Below are 5,624 nucleotides of genomic sequence, written 5' to 3'. Positions count from 1 at the left end.
TGCCACTCAATGTAAGTGGCTATAGAAAGGAAATTATAACTCATTCCCTCATAAGGGTTTTCTAGTGAGAAAAGAGAAAAACAAAAAAAGCTTTTTCTTCTCTTAGAAGGCAGGCCACCCTAGGAAGAATGGACTAGCATCCATATCTTCCTAGGTCACTCATCTCTTCCTCAATGCTCTCCTTGGTGTGGAAACTTAGAGGTTCCTTTTCTTGGGAACTTGGAGAATCCATTCCTTCATCCATATCCAAGAAGTCATGGAGCCAAGAAGCAAAGTTCCTCCATCCACATCCATGGAGCCAAGGAGCAAGGAGACTAAGGAAAGAAGGCCCTCACATTGGTGAACATCCTTTGCTAAGCAAAGAGGTGCTTTAAAGGTATAAAAGCTTTTCAACTCTTTTCTTTAAGATTTGAGTTGATTCTTGGTTCACCACAACTACTAGGCCTTGAATTTCATAGGTAAAGTTTTGTTTTGAGTACATACAAACATGATTCCGCTTTTAATTGTTAATTGCATGCATAGATGTTGCTCAAATGAACTTGTTTTCACAAATTTTTCCTTCAAGTGGTATCAGAGCCTAGATCTGGTAGTTGGTGAATCCTTTTTGGTTTTGTATTTTTATAGTTTATGATTTGATTGTTGTAATTGTTACAAGCTTTATTCTTACTTCTTTGAATGTAAATTTTGTTAGAAAATTTGTCATCTCAAAAGTTGTAGATGTAGTTCATTTAAGCATGAATTTTGGAGCTAAAATTTTGTGCCATGTTTATGGGGAAATTCGGCCAAATCCAAGGGGTGGATTTTTAGGTTGTTGTTTACCTTGTTAAAAGTGTTTTAAAGTGACATTAGGAACCCTTAAGTACCCTAGGATGTTAACCCTCTTTTGAGTAGTGAAAATTTGAGTTTTATTGAGTGAAAACGTTCATGGAGCTCTTATGTGTTTTCATGGATGTTCTTCAATGTTCTTGCTTCGTTCTTATTGTTCATACCAAGAACAAAAGGTTTGTTGTTTTGATTCAAAAAAAGGTGTTTGGTTGTTTATTTGTTTTTGATAGTGATGGATGGTATGATTTTTCAAACAACACCCCTACCTTTTTTTACTATTCACACCATATTAATCACTTACAACTTTCAATCACCTTTCAAACACACAAATCAACTCACGCACACCATCACTACTCACCATGACCGGCCACCCCTATAATGGGGGTGGGTTTTTATGCAATTACATAAAGTTTTGATACTTTTTGTGTATTTGCACTTTAACCCAAAAGTTTACGTTTTTACGTAAATGCCCAAAATCACTAAAGAACAAATTGTTTTGCTCCTAATGAAGTTTTTGTATTTGTTGAAATTTTTGGGTTCTAGTTGTAAATACATGAAGTAGTGAACTTTTGTGTTTTTACAAAATGACCTCAAAAGTTTGTATTTTACAATATAGCCCAAAAGTTAAGGTTTTGCATTTTGGCCCAAATTAGTTGAGAACAAAATAGTTTTGTCTCTTTAAATGAGAATTGGATTTTCATTTCATTTAGCTCCATTAAAATCTATTCTATGGATACAAAAACCAAATGACAATGTTGCATTCAAGTTTAATTAGTTAAAACATTAATTAATTAAAGAAAAGGTGATTATGAACCTAAGCCCACGATAATTGAGCTACGTGAAAGGCCGTCTCTCAAATTTGTTTGAACCATGGGAATGTGTAGATTAGTTTTTTGGTTGTAATTTGATATGATCAAATGTTGTAAAAGAGCATAAGCTCTTCTTTACTTTAAAGTATTTTGATTTGATCAAATACTGTAAAAGAGCATATGCTCTTCTTTACTTTGAAGTATTCCTCTCTTGTTTTATTTGATATGCATGAAATTGGAGTAGTTGGGTCCAACGCCCAAAAGAAAACACGCCTTAATGTGATTAAACGCATAAGTAAAATCAATCACCATCCCTATATCGAGATCCAACATTAGGCTCGTGTTGGATCGAATCAAAGGTTCATAGTCATCCTAAGGCCCTAAGGCAACTATATAGTCCATCAATGAATGCAAAGCTTATGTTAGTAGTACCATATACTCTTGCTTTAAAAATCGTTTTACAAGCATAGTGGGAGTATCATATACTACTAAATCAATCACATGGACCAATAGTTGTAATAGGACCAAATTGTTTTAATGAGACTAAGGGCTGGTTTGGTATTGCTGTGCTTTGAAAAAAAGCTGCTGTGAGAATAAGCGGCTGTGAAATAAAGCAGCAAAGTGTTTGGTAAACTTTTTTGTAAAAGTGCTTTTGGAAGAAAAAAAAGCAGTATAATAGTGTTTGGTAAACTTTTTTGTAAAACAGCTGTGACTATGTGAAATGACCAAAAAGGGTATAATACTAGATGTGCTATTAATTTAATTTTCTTAACAAATAAAAGTGAATTACTAAATATATTTTATTTTTAGAAGAAAAATATTTATAAACTTTATCTTAAATATTAATTAGTATGACAAACTACTTTAATAGAAATATTTTAGAGTGAATAGCTAGGATTCATTAGTACAATATTGTTAATGTACTTGAAAGTAGTCTAATTAGATGCATTCATCAAACTTGTTGCTATTCTATTTCTTAATGCCTCTATCTCATGTGATTCTACAACTTGATAATTTTGATATTCGTCATCATCATCATCACTACTATCGCTTTCTTCGCAAAAGTCCCTGGGGTCATCAAAATGACGATCACATTCAGAATACCTCCGTATGTAGTTATGAAGAGCCATTGTAGCAATGACAATCTTCACTTGCTTATTGAACGGGTAATTAGGCATATCCCTTAAAATTGCCCATATTTTCTTCCATACCCCAAAAGTTCGTTCAATGATGCTCCTAAGAGAAGAATGCCTGTGGTTGAATACCTCTTTGTGTCCCGTTGGTTCGGCACCCCTACGAAAGTCCGGGAGGTGATATCTTTCACCTTTATATGGTCCCAAATAACCTCTCATTTGTGGGTACCCCGCATCTACCAAGTAATATTTTCCTGACAATTGAAAATTTGTTTTGTATTGTAATAATTATACAAAGCAAGTATGTAAAATGTTATAATAAAAGTATGAAGATTACCATTTGGAGGCTTAGAAAAGTTTAAATTTGGATTCCGTAGCACAGATAGAAAAACCCTTGTATCATGTGCAGTGCCTTCCCATCCGCCACAAGCAAATGTGAATTGCATGTCAAAATTACATGCAGCCATAACATTTTGAGTCGGTATTCCTTTCCTACCAATGTATGGAACTTGATCCGGAGGTGGTATTGAAGCCTCAGCATGCACTCCATCTATGGCACCAATACAATCCTAAAAATAATAATATAGAAGAAAACCGTCAACCTACACTTATAGTTTGCAAATAAGTTAGAAGACGAGTCAAACTTTACCTTAAAATAAGGCATGTATCTTGTATCTCTCCTTATTTCTTAGGGAATGCCACGAAACTCCGAATCCATTGGTTTGATAATATCTATTGCCATCTTACATACGATATCCAACATAGCACCAAAATATCTACTAACAGTCTCACCGGAATGTTGAAATCTCTCTTAAGCTAATCTATTTTTCACACCATGTCCCAACATATGCAAGAACATTCCTAATATTTCAGTTGCATTCATTTTCCTTGAACCTTTCAATCCATAATTAGTTTGCAAGTCATTGGATAATCTATAAAAGACATCTTTGTTCATCCTAAACATTCTATAGCTTCGCACATCATTTCCTTGTAGTACTTCCATCAACCAAATATTACCTGTATGGGAAGAATTCATACATGGAGTTTTGTGGACATATTTTAAATAATATGTTTCAACAGCTCTCACTACAGCGCATATAATTAGACCATCCTCCAACTCATCAACATCATCATCAAAGGTGTTCATATTGAATATACCTGTAACCTAACACATAATTTAACATTCCACAAGTCATAATCCAACAATCACTAAGAAGTCATAATCCAACATTTAAGAACAAGTCAATCCAATGTTTAACAAGAAATCATGATCCAACATTCAATAAACACAAAATACAAGCAACATTCAACACATAGTCTTAATGCAAAGTACAAACTACACAAAGTCCTAATTCATAGTTATAGCTTCTTATTGTTCTTTGTTGAACATATATTTCAACCAAGTCAGCTGGACTTCAAGATCTTGTATCGTGGTAAACACCTCTCGCTTCTCTGCAGAACAAAATAAACATGTAGCAAACAACCATAACTCGCTAGGTGGCTCACAACCAGGCAATTGTGCAATAACCGCTAACACTTCTGGAATACTACTACCTATATGCAGCGACCTCATCAATGAGTTTGCAGAACTCCTAGTTTCATAAGCTTCAACAAGATGGTCAATTTGACCACAAAGTTTTGCAGCACCTCCAATTGTTTTCCCTTTCTTATCAACCTTCTTCTTTTGCAATTCTCCTTGGTTAGCTGCTTTTTTTTTCCCTTCCTACTTGCTTGTCTTAGATCATGCATAGTCTCAGTTTCTTCCTCATCATATGAATCAATTTGTCCTACAGATTCCTCTCTTGACTCTGGTGGTAGTACTCCAGATGAAGGTGCCCAGGCATGTTCACCGGTAGCAATTGTACTCAAGAACATCCTATCTAACTTGTCCTCCATCTCAGGACTAATGCCTTTTTTTCGCAATTTTCCATATTCTTTGTTTATCTACAAGTAAGAAAGAATATGGTTAATACATATTGCATGATATTATAATACATATTAAAAGATAAATACACAAACCTGAATTTTATTGTTCCACCACTCCTCAGAGGCATCAACGGTACCCTTGCTTGAATTCCACCCTAGGCCAGTTTCTTTACCAACTAGCTCTTTCCACAACTTCCACTCATTTTTAAGTGCATCCCATTTATTTTTCAGTTGTTTTTTTTCATAATCATGCCCTGTCTCTGCCTTGAAGTTAGCTCTAATATTTGCATATCCTTCTTTGTCAAAGTGAGTGCCCGGACGATGTCCGGCCTCAACCTCCTTGATGCAAACATCACAAAATATTGATATATTGTGCGCATTCCATGTAGCTACAGGAGTTGACGAAGATGCCCCCTTCTTTGCCATCGATACCAACTACTGATTTGTATATATACATATATATATATATATATATTAAAACACGAACAAATGATATTGTAATATAACCAATAAATGATCCACATACAACTACTAATAGATTACATCACAGATTGGGTTCACAGTTTGTATATATACATACATATAAATACACACACATATATATATATCAAGAAATAACCAATAAATGATTACATCACAGTTTGGGTTGTTGATATAATATCAAACCAAAAGGAGGTTTAGGCTCTGAATGAGTGGAGAGTTATTTTTAGCTTACTACTCAATGTCAATCGTGGCTTTTACACTTTAAAAGATATCTATTCACAGAGATGGGGAGCTAGACAAATGCTGTGATTGATGACTATATGGAAGGAAGTTAGGAACTTAGTGCTGTAAATTTTTCTGGAGTCACCATGAACTTTAAATGACTTTTAACTTTTGATCCTCGTTCAAATAGTTATTAGGCCTTTATGGGCCACTGGATTTCATTTTG

At 34.5% G+C, this 5,624-nt stretch overlaps 1 pseudogene; it reads right to left on the bottom strand.

Annotated features, from left to right (window-relative positions):
• Window positions 1-4,136: 4,136 nt before the first annotated feature.
• On the bottom strand, window positions 4,137-5,119 carry LOC137727721 (L10-interacting MYB domain-containing protein-like; annotated as a pseudogene).
• Window positions 5,120-5,624: the final 505 nt, after the last annotated feature.

This window comes from Pyrus communis, chromosome 3 (assembly GCF_963583255.1).
Source record: "Pyrus communis chromosome 3, drPyrComm1.1, whole genome shotgun sequence".
NCBI classification, from domain to species: Eukaryota; Viridiplantae; Streptophyta; class Magnoliopsida; order Rosales; family Rosaceae; genus Pyrus; species Pyrus communis.
Note: the sequence above shows the minus strand (reverse complement) of the source record. Positions and strands in the feature narration are given on the sequence as shown.